Source organism: Chelonoidis abingdonii, chromosome 4 (genome assembly GCF_003597395.2).
Source record: "Chelonoidis abingdonii isolate Lonesome George chromosome 4, CheloAbing_2.0, whole genome shotgun sequence".
Classification (NCBI taxonomy): Eukaryota; Metazoa; Chordata; order Testudines; family Testudinidae; genus Chelonoidis; species Chelonoidis abingdonii.
The window spans coordinates 37,760,246-37,777,907 of record NC_133772.1 but is presented as its reverse complement, the minus strand read 5'-3'; the positions used below and the strand labels follow the sequence as shown (position 1 = coordinate 37,777,907).

General features: G+C 47.8%; 1 protein-coding gene across 4 annotated transcripts in view; it reads right to left on the bottom strand.

Annotated features, from left to right (window-relative positions):
- Positions 1-15,477, bottom strand: part of RASSF7 (Ras association domain family member 7) — a 123,683-nt gene extending 108,206 nt beyond the window's left edge. For all 4 annotated transcript variants that reach the window (XM_075065069.1, XM_075065070.1, XM_032773431.2 and 1 more), the window contains exons 1-2: positions 15,307-15,477; positions 14,975-15,047 (exon numbers count right to left, since the gene is read on the bottom strand). The gene's annotated coding sequence lies outside the window, so the exon portion shown is untranslated. The remainder of the gene's footprint in view (positions 1-14,974; positions 15,048-15,306) is intronic.
- Between the last annotated feature and the right edge of the window lie 2,185 nt (positions 15,478-17,662).

Genomic DNA, 17,662 nt, shown 5'->3' with positions numbered 1-17,662 from the left:
CATTTGTGTGAGTGAAAAGGATGACAGTGTCCAGAGGACCAGGGGGAACTGCCTTTGAATGGGCAATTCCATCTCCCTCCCCTTCACCCCCTCATTACTGGAAAAGCCCATTCTATTGAGTTACAGCCCTGAGGGAGGGAGAAAAGAAAGGAGAAAGCCCCCTGCTAGAGAGAATAGAAGGGGCTGAGCCAGTGCACTGAAGCCTGCCCCATGCCTATCAACATTGGATTCAAAAGCTTGAGCCTTTCTACTCATCCTCCTTCTTCACATCCCCATTTCATTCTACCCCAAACTTCAACAGCTGTTTCCCTGGAGAGTGAATGACTCAGCCAGCCTGACTGCGAATGAAGAGAGCTTTCTCTGACCAGGCCCTGGTGGCAAGTTCTTTTGGGAACTGATGTGATCCAGACTGTTCTTGCCATCCCAAGGACCATCCCTCTGCCTGCACTGCTGCTGCACATCTACCTGCAGCTCCTCTGGGTCCTGTATCTACCCCACAGCTACAAATGCAGACATGTGCACTCAGCAGTACTGCTTTCTGGGTCTGGTGCAGAGCTGTGCCTCTCTGACTTGGGACACAGGAGCAGCAGCAGCGTGTGCGCGTTCTGACGTGATACTTGTAGCCACACCGTTGTCCCTCTGTTTGGCTCATACACCCCATAATATGCTTTCTGAACAACTCAGAGCAGTGATACCAAATCCCTCCTAAGGCAGGTGATGTCGAGAGCACAATTCAGCTACATACCCCTTAGTGCCATTCTGTTCCCCTTCAAATGAATGGGGTGTTCACCATAGGGCACACTGGAAATTAAAGAAAACACTCTCCCCTTCTGCTAGTGGGCTAGTGGCGATGGGGCTTAGCTCTCTGTTATTCTATAGGGGAAGTTTGAACCTTCCATAACTGGTGACTGTAATAGGCTGGCAGTGTTTACCTGAAATACTCCACCCAGTTAGCTGGTATTGATCCCAGGGTTAAATAGGTTCTGCTGGCTCATTAATGCATGGGACTTATTTACCCCCCCGCCCCAATAGAAGGGAGGTGAAGGTGGCTCTCTCTCAGGAAGAGAGGATCTAGAGTGTGGGCTCAGCAGTCTGGAGGGAGGATCCATAGAAACAGCCAAGCCTGGGGAGAAGATTTGAGATGACTTATGCTATTTTATTGTTTTCTTCATTAATAAATCCAAACCTTGGGGAAGGGACGAGGTTAGCCTCTATGTACAATGCAGAATGGTCTATGTGCCCGATTCTCCACTCCATTACCTTAGCTACTGTATCCTAGTGTAATTCCACTGATTTACTAGGGTATACCAGAAAAGTGAGGCATACCAACACATCCCTCAGCTCAGTATGTTACTGAGAATGATATGCTGCTCACTGCCTCCTCGTTGTTAGTTACAGAATGCAGGAAAACAAAGAGCTCTGTGTCTGCTATTAGAACAATTAACAAAACAATGAGGGTGAATCATCCTGTCCAGCAGGGGAAATGGACAAGTGAGTTTTACTGGCTGTTCAGAAACAGGCCCTTTCCTGCTTGTCCTGTTTTACTACCTGTACAGAACCCAATGTCTATACCCCCTTCCTGGCCTCCGGGCTCAGCATGTGGCCCTGTAAGATACATAGGGTCAAACTAGCTCCTGCTGTGGTGATTTTGTACCAATTCACCCAGCAAACAGGAATCCACACCACCCCCTTCCATTTCCCATAGTGTAGGGAAATAGCAGGGGGAAAGGGAGCATGGCCAGAGTGGCAATTCCTGGCTTTCAGAACTGCCCTTTGGGACCACAGGCAGTCAGATGTAACATAGCACATCACTGAGACTGCTCTAAGTTGTGCCTCAGAAGTAACTTTAGGCTCAACAGTTTGAGGATTAGGTAGGTGTAAGCGTGGTCTACCACCTCCTTTGTGGCTCCCAGTCAGTCAGTCCTGAGTATCCACCCTAGATATTTTATAAGATGTTTTGTTGTCTGTCCCAAACATGACTATGACAGTAGCGAGTGGTACACAGGTAACACAATCCTTATAGTCTGATCATTCCCAGATAATCCCATTCATAAAAACAAGGGCCAAATTTTTCCCATAGCATAACTATGGACGTTAGGGTCTACTGAAACCAACAGGGATGGATTTGTTACAGTGGTAAGAATTCATGCTCTCATTCTTTTTAATCACGTTGTTTAACTTGAGTGGGTGTGGAGCTGTGGTACGGCAACAAGCACCCTGCAATGTCAGGCCCAGCCTTCGTTTCCCTTGTTTGTCCACCCACGAAAGGAACATTCTCTAACTGACTGATACAAAGCCCTCCTCTAGGCATAGTGTGTTCATATACACCAGTGCACTAGTTCCCCAAAAGCCTTGTAATGAAACTACTTTCTAATTCCCACAGTAAACATACACAGAGAGAGGGTTTTCCATTCCCATCTCCAGGGACCTCACCTCCAAGTCACCCACCTGAGAGTCAACAGCAGCACTCTCCCTCTCCCTCCCACATTCCTTTTGCCCCAGATCCAGGACCCCAATTTCAGACCTCACTGCCTGAGCATGGCCAGTCTTCCCACAGCTCTTCACCCAGAGGGCTTCCCCCTTCCTACCGTGTTCCACTCCTCCAAGTATCCCTACCTGCAAGCCCTACACCTGCTCAGCAGGGCCCATCATCCCACACCAACCCTCTTGCTTCCTGGCACAGCAACCCTGAGGAGCTGGATTTTTCCCTTTTTCCTAGGAGGTCACTGCCCAAACTCTCCTGTAATGCATCAAGGGCTCCTCAGCTCACTCTGCTCTGGCCAGTGCTTATCAACCATCTTCTTCTGAGCTCATCACCTGCAGCTCAAGTTTACTGTCCTCCTTCAGCCCTTTCCTTCTGACAACTCTCTCTGCTGCACCTTCTGTCTCTCCTCTCAGGCAGTTCACCTGCCCTCCTTCTCTCAGGCTCTGACTCACTCAGTCTCCAATTTATATGGCCCAGGGGCCTTCTCTTGAGCCCAACTGGGAGGCAGCTGACCAGTAGTCACAGGTGTACTGGATACCACTCCTTCTTAAAGGGGCCAGTCAACCTGTCACAGGAATACAACCACTGTAGCACCAAAGGAGAATGGTAATAATGCCAGCAGCCCCATTAATGACCCCACAGGTGGGATGATAGCAGACCAGAGTGATAAAACAATGGCATGTCTGAGGAACTTCCTATGGGCAGCTGAGAAAGAAACAAGGGAACTGCCTTTCTATCAGAGTGAAGCCAGACATTAAAGAACAGCAGCAGTATTATTAATGCTATTATAAATATAGCTATATAAATACCACCTCCCAGGTTATAATTATATGCTTAGATAAAATGGCTAAGCAGTCAGAGACGCAGCAGGCTGGGCATTATTGTGTAGTAACACGACACCACAATGAATTGCATCATTAGGCGTGAATGATGAAAGATAAATCACCACCGGCCATCAGTGAGGAGTGTTGGTTATTAGACCGCAACTCCGGCCTGGAAACCCCCCAGGATACGGCCTAGTGGAAGGCTGAATAGGTACTGGGATTGCAGGGGGCAGCCCAAGGGCAGAGGAAGGCAGCAGGCCCAAACCCTCCTTGCCAGTGATGAATGGCTTATATTGCAGTCTGCCCCAGGGAGCGGGGGCCGAGGGAAGCTCTAGCTTTTTTGTCGCCCCAAGCATGGCAGGCAGGCCGCCTTCGGCGGCTTGCCTGCGGGAGGTCTGCCAGTCCCACGGCTTCAGCGTACTAGCTGCCAAATTGCCGCCAAATCTGCAGGACTGGCAGACCTCCTGCAGCCAAGCCACTGAAGGCAGCCTGACTGCCGCCCTCACAGAGACTGGCAGGGCGCACCTCGCGGCTTCCCGCCCCAGGCATGTGCTTGGAGCACTGGTGCCTGGAGTCACTGCTGACGGGGGCTAGTTGGTGACTGGCAGTAGCCTACAACTGAGTCGAGGTGGGTTTGGGCCTGCTGCCTTTCTCTGCTCTTGGGCTGCCCCCTGCAAGTCCAGTACGTATTCGGTCTTCCACTAGGCCGCAGCCTGGGGGGTTTTCAGGACAGAGCTCCCCAGCTCCCTTGGCCTTCCCCCAGCCCTGCTCCATTGCAGGTACCTCCCCAGCAGCCAGGCCCCCCTCTCTCAAAGGCTAGAGAGAGAGTCTCTTGAGTTCCTGACTCACAGCCTTTTTATAGGGCCAACTGCGGCCTGATTGGGGCGTGGCCCAGCTGTGGCTCCTTCTCCAATCAGCCCAGGTGTCCCCTACCATAGCCCTCTCCAAGGGCTGTTTTAAGCCCTTCAGGGCAGGAGCGGGTGACCACCCCGCTACAAGTACCTGTACGCGCTAAGCCACGGTTCCACCACGCCGGTTTAACTGACACTGCTTGGGCCAACAGCAGGGTTGAAATCGGAGCCTTCAGCACTAAAGCATGAGCCTTTACTGTTTCAGCTAAAACAATAGTACCATGACTCATAAACCTCTTTAAACCAGAAGTAACAGTCACAGACTCATAAACCTCTTATGTTGGAGCAGCCCCTAGAGGGAGACAAATATCCACATGCTCCTTATGGGATACACTGTCACCAAGGGGGTCTCTAGAGCAGCATTCTGAGCTCAGTTCCAAGCTGTCAGTGCAGCAAGTTCCAGGGATGTGGCTAATGTGACATATTTGACAATGGGGAGGGAGTGTCTGGCTTGGCTCTGGAGCAGCTTCCTGTGGATGAGTCAGGGGTGGAGCTGATGTGTTCCAGAAGGAGTTCCATTCAGCCAGAAAGATGGGGAAGTCAGACAAGACACGCCTTATAACAGGGGATTAGATAGATCAAATGGACAGGGACCCTAGAGGACACCTCCTCCTTTCCAACAATTACAATATTACTATACAAAAGGCCAAAGGATAATAATGAAACATTAGACAGGTTTAATGGGGGGGAATCAATCCATTTAATAATCCATGTCTGAAAGTAAGTAATGTTCTTCCAGGCTCTTCTGGTTTGTTTCATGACTAACATTGCTGCTCCTGCTCCATAGCTTCTTGGGACTGGCACAAGAAAGCCAATTATTAGTATGGTGTGCTAATGTCCCATCAACATGATGGTGCAGCTTCACAATACTTTCATGCACTGACTCAGTGCTGTGATGTGAAGATTCAGCATCAATATGCAGCATCACAATGTGATTTTCTTTAAGGGGCCAACCCCCCTGGGAGCCCTCGGAAAAGCAATATGAAACCACTAGTAGGGCTTGTCTACACTAGTGAGCTTCTGTAAGACCACTCATGTAGCCACGCTATGCCAAAGGGAGACATAATAGATGTGAGTTCTCCTATCCACATAATAAAACCACCTCCCCAAGTGGTGGGAAACTCCTGCTGATGTAACGCTGTCCACACTGACGCTTCTGTCAGTGTAATTTATGTCGCTCAGGGAGGTGTTTTTTCCATAGTCCTGAGCGACATAAGTTATATCGACAAAAGTGGTAGTATACACAAGCCCTTAGAGATAGAGACAGGCTGACAGAAATGAAACCCAACCTTAAGCAGAGTGCCTTCTCCACCTCTGGATCTGGAAGAGGGCCCAGGAAGTATTGATTTAATTCTTAATTGAATGCATGTTTATGTGAAGTAATTCAGAATTATTCCATCAATGCAAACTTCTCTAATATTATCCACATAACCCAAGAGCTTCGTCAGCCTTTCATAAAAGATCCATTATTCTGAGCCAATTTATTACAAACAATGATAGAATCATCAGATCCCAAACTGATACACTATGAGGCTAGCACCAAGGTTGTTTTTCTGAACAGCAGAACTAACTATGTGGGAGCAGATAAAGGGACAAACTCGCAGAGACTAAGGGTATGTTTTCACTATCCACCAGATCGGTGGGCAGTGATCGATCCAGTGAGGATCAATTTATCGTGTCTAGTCTGGACATGATAAATCAACCCCCGAGAGCTCTCATGCCGACTCCTGTACTCCACTGCATGAGAGGCGCAGGCAGAGTCAACGGAAGAGCAGCAGCAGTCAACTCACTACAGTGAAGACACCATGGTAAGTCAATCTAAGTACGTCAACTTCAGCTACATTATTCACATAGCTGAAGTTGCACAACTTAGATCAATCCACCCCCCGTGTAGACCAGGACTAAGTGACTTGCCCAAGAAAATCTATAGTGGAGGAGGGAATTGAACTTAGATCCCCCCAACCACCAGACAAGTAGCGTAGGCATTAGACCATCTTTTCTCAAAAACACTGGGATTTGACCCTCTAATGGTATAAATCATTATGGTCACTGGTTCTTGAATTAATCTCATAGCCACCTACAAACTGGCTAAAAAAGTTGAAGAAAGTTTCCCCTTGCTGTTCCTCAGCATCAGTCTTTGATTAGCCAGCAACACAATGTAGTATCTCTCCCTCAGGGTCTAAGCATACTGCCATGGTAGCTTTACCTGCACCTGGTAACCTAGGGAGGCAGGACTAGAAATCTTACTTGGGTGTTCATGGTAATGCACAGCACTATTACCAGGCTAACCTTTTGGTGAGCTATGGGCATGGCTTCTAAGCAGGACCCTCTGTTAGCCCAGAATGCAGTATGCTTTCTCCTACCTATATGCCACATGTAGCATGTCTAGTGAAAAGAAAGACAGAGGCACAAGGAGACAGGAGGCAGTAGGGGTCGGGTGGACAGAGGATCTATCTATACTATAAAAGAGGGTCATTTGTAAAAGTACTTGCAGCTAACAATTTTCCCCAGTCTGGGTGAGGCAAAAGGTTCTCTCTGTGGCCCTCTCTACTCTGTCCTATCCAGGCTGACAGGACAATGGGAAGGGAGAAGCAAGGAGTGGAAATAAGTTGCTGGTGAGCAAAAAACAGAATTAAGAAAACCAGTCCATTGTCAGCTGGTGATGCACCCTGTACTTCCTGGAGTGTGACTCTGACCTGCCACACTGGGGTACGAGCACTGGGAACCACCTACTTAGTACCAAAGGATATGGCTGTCATCATGGCAACAAAGGGGGCACTCACGCAGTAAAACAACCTAGGTGGGACTGTAAATGACTGCAGTAGTGTAGCTAGCGGGGTTCAGGGGAAGCAGCCGCTTCCCCTCAGCACGTTTTCAAAAAGTGGCACCTGCTGGGCCGGCACTGGCAGCAGCACGGCTGGAGGAGCCATGGAGGCGGCACACGCAGAAGTGGCACCTACCGGCCAGTGCTGGTGGCAGCACAGCCGGAGGAGCCATGGGGGGGGCGGCAGGTGCAACCGGAGGAGCGAGGGGGCTGGCTTCTCGGTCATTGTGCCCCACGCTCAGCACGGCCCCAACATCGTTGCAGCCACCTTCTGCAGCAGCGGCTCACAGGGCTCGGCAGCCAAATGCTCCCCTCCCCTTGCTAATGCGGAGGGCGGGAAGAGGCAAAAGGGCCCCTGTGCCTTTAAGGCCGCCTGGCTGCGAGCCCCACGTGGAGCGCACTGAGTGCGGGAGCAGGCCGGGGACAGGCGGCGGCGCAGGACGGAAGGTGAGCGGCGGGGGTCCAGTGCCTTGCACTGAGGGGTCCGGGCAAGGGGCTCCCCGGGCCAGGCCCGCAGGGCAGGGGCGCAGGCCATGCTGACTGGACTGGCACGGTGCAGGAGCCTGGAGCCTGAGGTGGGGGAGACGGCACCCCGCGGGTGGGGCCGGGCAGCACAGCCCGGCGGGGGACACCTGCAGAGCGCGCTGGGCAGGAGAGACTCTCCCGGGGATGAGGGGGTATCTGCACTCCCGGAAAGCCCGCAGGAGTCCTGAGCTGGCCCCAGGGTTAATCTAGGGGGGAAACAGGAGGAATTGGGGGGGGGGTGGCCAGAGGAGGCACCAAGGGGGACGTGGCCAGAGGAGGAGCCAAGGGAGGGCGCCTTTTTTATGTTTGCTCCCTCTGCACTTAAAACCTAGCTATGCCACTAACTGACTGGCTTGTTTTTGGAAAATAATTGGGATCCAGGCCATCAGCAACCTTGACATGTGCCACTTCCATTAAATGGAACTCAATAAATATTGAAAGGACCTAAGGTGTCTGAGAAGAATTCCTCTTCCCATCCTCCCCAGCCATTCTTGATAATACTTATCTCCTCCAGTTTCCTCTGTGGCAAGTCATGACCAAAAAGAAGCTCCCTACAATCCACATCTACACCGTATGCAAACGGACTCCCAGGAAAGTGTAGGCCTGAGAGAAAGGTTTTGCAGTCATTACTAAATGTGATCTATGGAGGGATGATGTGAGGGTCAGAACACATGACTCTCATCTATACAGACACTCCATACACATCCTTCCTCCTCCCATGAAGCCAGATTTGAACATGTGCCTGTACCAGTTAAATCAAAAGCAGCTCTCTCTCACACACACCACCAACCAGCTACCCACACTCAAACTGATCCTTCCTCCATATATTTTTTTTTGCTCATCACTCTCCTTTCCAGACTAGGCCTTCCATAATAGCTCTCTCCCCACCACCACCACCTGCCTCTGTAGTAGGGTCTCTTTCCCAGAGATTTTTTCCCCCAGTGTAAATAAAACTGAACAGTGGGAAAATGCTCAGTGCAAGCACACACATACATATATCTCCAGTTTCAGGTAAGATGCAAACACTGCTGTGAATCACAGCCTTAGCCATGGCAACACATATCAGTGCTACAGAGACAAAGGCTTTGAGATCACAAAGTAGCTGGAAAGGCACAAAAAGGAGGAGGATATGGGCTAATCAAGGCCTAGGGAGTGGCTGGCTGGTTGCAGGATGCAATGGAGCAGAAAGATGAAAAGCCAGGTATAGTAAGCAATGGGTCATATGTTTCTGGATTTGAACATTGGCATGTCTGACTCTTTCTCCCCATGTTTCACACTCACTCTGGCTGTTCAGTGAGACAAGGGCTCATGTTCCAATTTACACTGTTACTACCAGCACCCCTCTGAATATAAACATGCTGCCTTGGCCAACACACAGAATAAAGAATCCTTATCACTCCACTGTGTCCGAATAAAGACATGCCACAACAAAGAGCCAGATTGTCTAAAAATAATGGTGCTGCGTCAGTGTGTGGGCTGTGAAACAAAATGATACGAAGTGTTTGTCTCAGCTGCTTTATCCCTCTATTGTAAGGCAGGCTGGGTGATTAGAGCACCAGGAACCAATGGACATTCATCCAGTGGCTGGATTTCCACATTCCTTCCAAGTGAGACTGTATTCCATTAACAGGCACTCTGGGCCTGGGGGCGGCAAGACAGATAGCACTGGTGCCACATCACCGCCGATTGTGCAGCACACGGAGTACAGACAACTTAGGCCATATCCTCAGCTGGCGTAAGTCAGCCTAGCTCCACTGATTTCCATGAAGCTACACTGATTTACAGCAACGGAGGATCTGGTCCATCATTTAACACTGTACATTTAGCCCTGAGGTGGTGCTGAAGAGACAGCCCTGCGTACTGAAATAATCCTTGCTTTATTCAGAGAAGAGATACGGCACATTACAGCAGTTCCATGAGGCCCCAACTGAGCTCAGAACCCCATTCCACCAGGTGCTATCCATACACACACTAAGAGTCAGTCCCTGTCACGACTCTAGGGAGCTGGGCTCTAGTCTCAGCTTGGCCACTGGCCTACTGAGTGCCCTTGGGTAAGTCCCTTCTCTGCTCTGTGCCTCCGTTTGCCTATCTGTAAAATCAGGATAAAGCTACTGGCCTCATTTGTAAAACATTTTTAGATCTATGTATGACAAGTGCTATATAAGAGCTGGATATTATTATCATACATATTATTATTTTACAGATCGGGAATTAAGGTACAGTGAGACATGCCTGAATGCAGGGGCAGGACTGGAACCCAGACCTCTCTATAGTTTTCCATTTGAATAAAATCATTTATTTTTTTCTTGGTGTAGAGGTTCAATTCCAGACTGTTAAGGATGCTTTGGATGTCTAGCACTTAATCCATAATGCACCCCAGGAAACTGGGGGTTGGTTTCTGCTCTTGATTGTTTGCTCTCTCACCCAGCCTGGGGCATGGATTCCAACACAGGACAAAACAGACGGACAGCCTTTAATTGCTTAAAGCCAAGATTTTCAAAAGTGACTAGTGATTCTGGGTGCCTCCATTTTTGGGTGCTCAACTTGAGATACCTAAAAGGGACCCAGTTTTCAGAAACTGCATAGCATTTGTCCTCTGAAAATCAGACCTCTTTAAGGTGCCTCACACTGGACACCCAAAAATCAGTAGGCACCCACTGGAAATCTTGGGACAAACCTGACCGCTCTTCCAGATCACTTTGTCTGGTGCAGAAGGGATTTCTGGCTAGTACTCATAAGCTCGGACTGGCTGCAAGCAAGAGTGGAAAAACAGAGAGAAGCTGAGGAATTCTTAGGGTTCCGTAAAAAATCAGATCACCCCAAGTCCTCTACAGGGAAATAAAGAGTCTCAGCTTTCTTAACCTCTTCCCAAAATCTCTCCAGGAGCATTGGCTCTTGCAGAGAACTAAAATCTCTGGGCAATGTCCTCTTGAAAAACGATGTGGGTTTTTTTAAACCAATTTGAACTTTGTGATGCTGCACAGCGTACAAATAGAAAAAGAGATTACAATAAACCACCCACTGTGTACAAAGAGAATGAGATTAGAGATGGTGATACAGGTTCAGAAGCCTTCTCTGGGCAACTTACAAAAAGGAGAAACAAGATCAAACCTAAGCATGATTATCTGGAGAGAAGGGAGGGAACGTGAAAGACAGTTTGGAGAAATGCAAATGGGAGCTGTATGCATGTGATGAGGAGGGCACAGGCAGGTACCTAGGTTGGGAGACAGAGATGAAAGGGTGTAGAAGGGTTAAAGGGCTACACTGAGCACACAGAGGAGACTAAATAGATTGGAGGGTAAAAATCCAATAAGGAGATCTAATAGTAGGAAGCCAGGCCCTGAAACAAGGATGACGATAGTGTTAGCAGCCAAGGAAAGGATTAGAGTGTAGAGGTAAGAGCAGATTTACTGCTGGGCAAGAGGAAGATGCCAAGATTTGAATGAAAAAGAAATAAAAGAGAAGTTTTACCTGGCAAGGAGTTCAAACTAAAACATCAGCTTTGGCAAGGTTCAAAATCCAAATGTCGCAGCTGGCCCCTAACTCTTTAGTAGCCCAAATAGCTCCAAACTTCAGGGAAGTTTGAAACTAGATCCAAACTTTCCAGCATGGATCCCCCCATCTAGTAAAGTCAAAAGGAATAAACCAGGAAAGAATGTGTCATTATGTGGGGGTTTTCCCCTTTCCCACCTATCTTTTAAATAGCCACCCATGGAAAAATAAAAGCTGAAGAGGAAAGGACCTGTTATGTCATCTAGTCTGTTCCCCTCAACTCCCAGTCAAGGCATGATTGGGCTGTAGAGTCAATTCTCTAGTGTTTGCAGTGGAATGTCTATAGAGAAAAACAAAATGGATTTAGGATGGGAAAAGTGTTATTGCAGTCAGGACATGGCAAAATACCCAGACAGCTCACAGAAACAGACTACATCATTATCTCTTTAGAAGAGAAAGGGAGAACTGTATACAAATTATAAAGAGAGAAAAAATAAGCCGATTACCCATGGTATGCAGTGCTGATTACTTAAGCAAACAGGATCAGGAAAGCTGGCACAGCTAGAGGCTGTGAAACAGGAGAGGCCGGGCAGAGGGGAAAGTTACGAGGCAGGTAATCTGATCAACTGACCACAGTCATCAGTGTTCCAAATACAACCCTTCCCCATGGCATCAAAAGATAGTTAGTTGCATGCAGCTAATCGAAAATGACTTACCCAAAAGTAAAGATGGGCAAGAGAGGCAAAATGTGGGTCTGAATCCAAACAGATTACAGGTTTTCATTCAGACCCATTAGAGAGACCTGGATCAGAACCTCCTCAAAGTTCTGCAGCCGAGGAAGGAGCATTTAGACATAGGTTTCTGGTGCAGGTCCATTTCTTCATGTGATGATTGTTCTGAGTTGAGAGTGTTAGAAATCTACATTCTAGTGTTTTTGACCCTTCATGAAGCTGGGATCACAATGATCCAAGCACACGATCCTGGCATCACTAAACTGTTAGTGTGTGTCAAGGGAGCGTTACAGCCTCCTTAACTAGGTATTATGATACCATGTACCTGGTTCATCCTCAGAGTCAGAATGGCGTGGGAAACTGCAGAATAAGATTCTCCTCATACTGTCTCACCACACTTGGCAGACAGGGACCACCTCTACGGTCCAGAGGAGAGTTCAGTCCTCATGCTCATTCAATCCTCTTCTTCTGTGTTTACCAACAAGGAGGCCACATAATGCTCCTTTGGGGAAGGTGGACAATTGTCCACTGGGACCCAAACCAACAGCATCAAGCTTCTTTCATGCCATTCAATGGTCATCAGATGGGAACAACTTTTGGTCCCTATAAGTTCTTGAATCTCTAGCTGAGAGGTGAATAGTCTATAACCATTTACTAAGCTCCTGGGGCATCCCGTCTCCCTGCCAAGATTAAAGGCAGTACTCACTAGCTCTAGTGGGGAAGGGTACAGCGATCACAAGGCGGATTCATATGGCTGCAGCTTTAACTCCACCGTAAAGTGACTTATAAGAGCACTCTATTCCTAGGGCCAAGTTCTCCCTCAGCTATTCCCATGTCACTAAGGTGTACCTGTACCCAGCATAAATGAGAGCAGAATTTGCTTCCTGGACACCAAAGAGCTATAGAGAGGCCAGCGTCTTCCCTTGTCTCCTTCTCCTCCCACTTTATTTCTACTGGCTGAGTGGTGAAAGCACTCTGCTACCATCCTGAAGGGCATGGGTTGGAGTCAATCTCATGGTGAAAGGCTACCATCTCTTCACCCAGCTGCAAAACGGGTACTTGCTCCATCAAGTTAGGGCAGTCAAAGGCAGTCAGATGTGATGCTAGCTACATCAGGCCTCTGTGTACAGTTGGCTATGAAACTGACATGGCTTAACCTGCATCAACCCAATGAGCTTGGAGGAACTGTGACTACTTTCCTTCCCAGCCTTTAATGAGACCACCAATGGCCAGTCAGGTACTATGGCCTAATCTGTAAAGCTGCTCAGGATCCGTAACTCCAACTGAAGTAAGTGGGAATTGCAGCTGTCCAGGATCTCTGGAAATCAGGCCCTATCACTCCATCTCTCATCTACATCACCATGGGAAACTATCCTGTTTTGGCCAAAAGATGGAGCATACAGCTTCAAAGGTCTTTTCTAGCTTTCATTCCTATAAGATCTACCCATCCTTCCCCTCCCCTCCCACCCAGTGACCAACACTTGGCTTTTATTTTGCTACTAAATAATCTTACAGATTTACAGCTCAGTGGCATTACATTTTGCATGTGTTATTGGCTATGAATTAGATATACTGGCCAGGACATAATGAAGGCCAGTGGCAGCCCAGGCTATAACACAAGCAAGTGAAAGCGCCATTTAAATTTCAGTTGATGCAAACACAAAGAAGGACAAAATCTTGCTCAAGCCTAATGTTAATTAGATGGCACAGTCCCTGGGTAGGCTTTGTACCTTCTCCCTTTGGGATTAAGGAGAGGGGTGTGAGGATCAGCAAGCTGAATGGCTGACAGTTGAAGGTTAACATCAGGTCAACAAGCCCTTTTCTCTGCCTTTCAGTTCTGAGAGCCAGCAGGGGGCATAACCAAGGGCTTGCAGGGACCACATTTAACAAAAGGAATTCTCCTTTCTTTCCAACCTCTTCTCCTCTGTCGGAGATTAACTGTCTGTCTCTCCTCATTTTTAGAGTTGGACATAACTCCCCCAGTCTGCCAAATTGATTCTAATTTATAATGGCTCTGCTGATTTATCAGCCTGATGCATTTGCTTTCCAGACCCAGCTAACACCTGGATCTGGCCTGGGAACCCAGCCCAGTTCCCTTGGATGAAGGATGCAAGAGGAAAAAGCCAAGCCATGATTTTCCTCCCCTTCAAAGCTGACTGGTCTCTCTTATGGACTAGCACAGCCTACCTTCTGCATCTCTGACTGGTGATATAGCCAATCTGCCTGTATGTTGACATTATAATTTGCATGGACCCCAACTTCTGGAAGGGTGTATCACTGGATTAGGACTCAGGGCACGGGGTACAATTCCTGGCTGCGACACAGGCTTCCTATCCTAAGTGACTTTAGGCAAGTTACTTAGAGGCTGATTCTCTAGTTACACAATTACCCACTTTCACTGCCAGAGTGGTGGAAAGGGGCCACTGTATAATTATACTGGACTCATAATGCCTGTACATGTCCCTGTGTAGACAAGCCCTAAGACAGCCTTTCCAACCTTGGAAAGGAATCCTTCAAAGTTTGGAAGAGATGTCTGGATCGGGGGTTTCGGTTTGTGCCCACGCCTATGATTGCCCATGTCTATTAATAACATACATAGGGCTTCACCTAAACAAAGGAGGAGATCTGCAAAAAATAAAAAGTTTTGGGTACTGCTGTCCTAAAATAAATGAAAATAAATTGAAGCCTGAGCACTTAAGATCTATCCAGAAAATAGAAATTGTTTGTCCTGCTTTGAAGCCATTGATCTCAGAGCCGCGTGCCCCAAACGCTGTCATAATCAACCATGAATTAGGAAGCATCACACACTTCCCTCTGTATTTTTAAGTGAAAAGACCTTGCAAAGTCTCATTTCCAGAGTGTTACCTGAGTGAGACAGATGTGAATTCTGACTCCCAGAAAATAAATGCCTCCTGGATTTTGTCCAGTCCTGGGTAAATCTGCTCCTTTACCTGAAGATGGCCACTAGAGCCAACATTTTCAAAGGTCCAAGGTGGATACAGTAGTTCTCTCACTATGGTCAGTCTACCAGAATAGACAGACTGCCCTGTGGAAGGTACAGGGGGTTGGGAGAGGAAGTGTCCCAGGATAGGAGCTCTCTGTTATGAGATGATCAGCATAAGATAAAAAATAAGAACCAGCAATACAAGTGTAACTCTCTGCAAGCAGCATTCAGTACTTACAGTCTTCCTCCTGCATCCCTTTTCTCCTGCCAGCTTATCTGAGTCTGCCAGTTCCAGGGCCTGCCGGATTTTTCTGGAAGATAGAGATTTTTTTCTGTTTATGATGTTATTCCAAGGCCTATGAAGTTCTTTCCCTCCTCAGGTTTATTTAGCCATCATCATGATTAGCTTGTGATATCAGGAGCCAATGCAGCCATGTCACAATGTCCCACTGCAGCGTACTATGAGATGACTGCAACTCCAGATATTACGGACATGGATGCCAGCTCCCTTGACTTATGCTGCTACAAAGCTGGCAAAACAGCAGCCACTGGGTTAATCCACCCCATTACCTTCAGCCAACAGAGAAACCTGCGTCCAGTCCAATCAATCACCCTGCTACTCCCATGACTAGTTCCTCCACTGATCTCTCTCCAACACACAGTGAATGCAGATCACCCATGTCTGTCCATCTGATCTAGACTGACTTTGCTTTATGCTCTCCAAACATGGCTCTTTCCTGCTACTCTGCCTCTCAGCAACAGGTTTCAGTGGTCTGCCCCTCCCTTTACCACTGTTACTATGGTGACATCAACAGAGACCTAAGTAGGCCCCAGGGACAGAGACATGCAGCCAGTATGATTATGATCACAAAGCCCTCAGAGGAGCAGGAGCTGGCAGCTGGTGAGTTACAGGGACATAAGTGTGTGGGGCAGGCACCTGTGCAGTTCCATCTACTTGTAATGGGAACATTTACAATCCAGCCTGAGCTATTTAAACTGTATTCAGATGCAGCCCTTAGGAAAAAAAAAGTCCTACAGAATTTAATCAAATTACTAAACTTTCTATAGACTTTTGGGGCATCCAGTGGCATGTAATTGTATCCCTGCTATAGGATAATGTAAAAAAAATAACGCCTACAGAAAAGTTACCATTTTCTCTTCACTGCTACAGTTTATTTTGGAATACAGTAATTGCTACAGAACTCCATTACATCTCCATACAACCATGTTACATTCTATAACCTGTTTCCCTAACGGAGTCTGCATTAGTAATGACTATGTTAATACTTAGCACTTACATAGTGCCTTCCATCCAAGGATCTCCAAGCACTTCACAGAAGTGACTAAGCATATTTATCCCTATTTTACAAACAGGGAAATTGAGGCACAGCGATTAAGGCCACTGATTTTGAATACCTCTGTTTTTGGATGTCCAACTTGAGACACTTTCATCCCAGTTTTGCCAAATGTTGAGAACGCACAACTCCAGCTGCCACCAACAGGACTTGTGGGTACAGAGCAGCTCTGTAACTTGGACCCAGAGTGTTTTGAGATGGACACTCAGAAATTAAGGCACCCAAAAATCAGTGGCCGAGCTTAAAAACATAGCTGTAAATGATTTCTCCAAGACCACTCAGCAAGTCTCCAGCATAGATGGAATTAGGAAACCAGTCTCCTGTCTCCCACTCCTATGCCTCCCATAATCATGCTCGTAAAACCTCAAGAAGCACAATAAATGTGGAAAAACCTTTCAACAGATCATTGTGGAGCAGATAGGTGGAGAAGAAGGCCTCCATGCAGAGCTCAGAGGAGAGACTGTGGCAGAGAAGCTGCTCAACAGGGGAGAAATCAGTGACTTCACAGAGATCTGTCTGTGACATGTGAATAGGGCCGGCTCCAGGCCCCAGTGCGCTAAGTGCGTGCGTGGGGCGGCATGCCATGAGGGGCGCTCTGCCGGTTGCTGGGAGGGCCGCAGGCGGCTCCGGTGGACCTCCCGCAGGCGTGCCTGCAGAGGGTCCGCTGGTCCTGCGGCTCCAGTGGAGCATCTGCAGGCACACCTGCGGGATGTCCACCGGAGCCGCGGGACCGGTGAGCGGCAGAGCACTCCCCGCGGCGTGCCACTGTGCTTGGGGCGGCGAAATGGCTAGAGCCGGCCCTGCATGGGAACCAATCTAGAGCAGTTCTAAGCCAAACCTCTGCCAAGCAACAAGCTAAAGTAACGTGCAAGCCATCCATACGCCTACCAAGATCTTCTCCCCCTTATTATTATCTCTAGATTCTATTGCTTCTATTATGGTAACGCTGCTCTAGTTCCATAGATTATAAGGTCAGAAGGGACCACTACAATCTAGCACAGTGATACTCAATTAGATCTACCCACGGGTCAATTTGAGAAAGTTATGACATGAGATGGGCCGTTTCCACAGAAGGCTGACAAAATAATTATAAAAAAAACTTCAGCTGCCAATAAATAAAGACCTTGATTACAACGTAAGTATAGTGTTTCTATCTTTTAACAAAGTTTATAAATCAACAATATTACCTGTGTTTGTGGAGATCTCTAATGGGAGAGATGACATTGATGATTTCTGGCAAGCTTTGTGAAGAGGGGTTTACAGGAGGTCAGAACAAGGCACATGCAGGGGTGAAGATACTCATCTGTCAGGCAATTGCCATGTTGGTGTTTTATAATGTTCCTGGAAATCCCAGATTTGCAGAGCTACGTTGATCCGAACCTCATTACAAGATAGATGGCTAGATTCTGGCTCTTCTGAAATTGGTCAGCGTACTGAATCCAGAAATCACAAAGTCCCACTTCTCTGAATTTTGTCTTCAAGGCATCTGAGCTCTGGGGCCTTACACTTTCTAATTGAAAGGCATCTTCATCAATTGAGTCAAGACTGTTCTTTGCTTCAGAAGGGCAAGG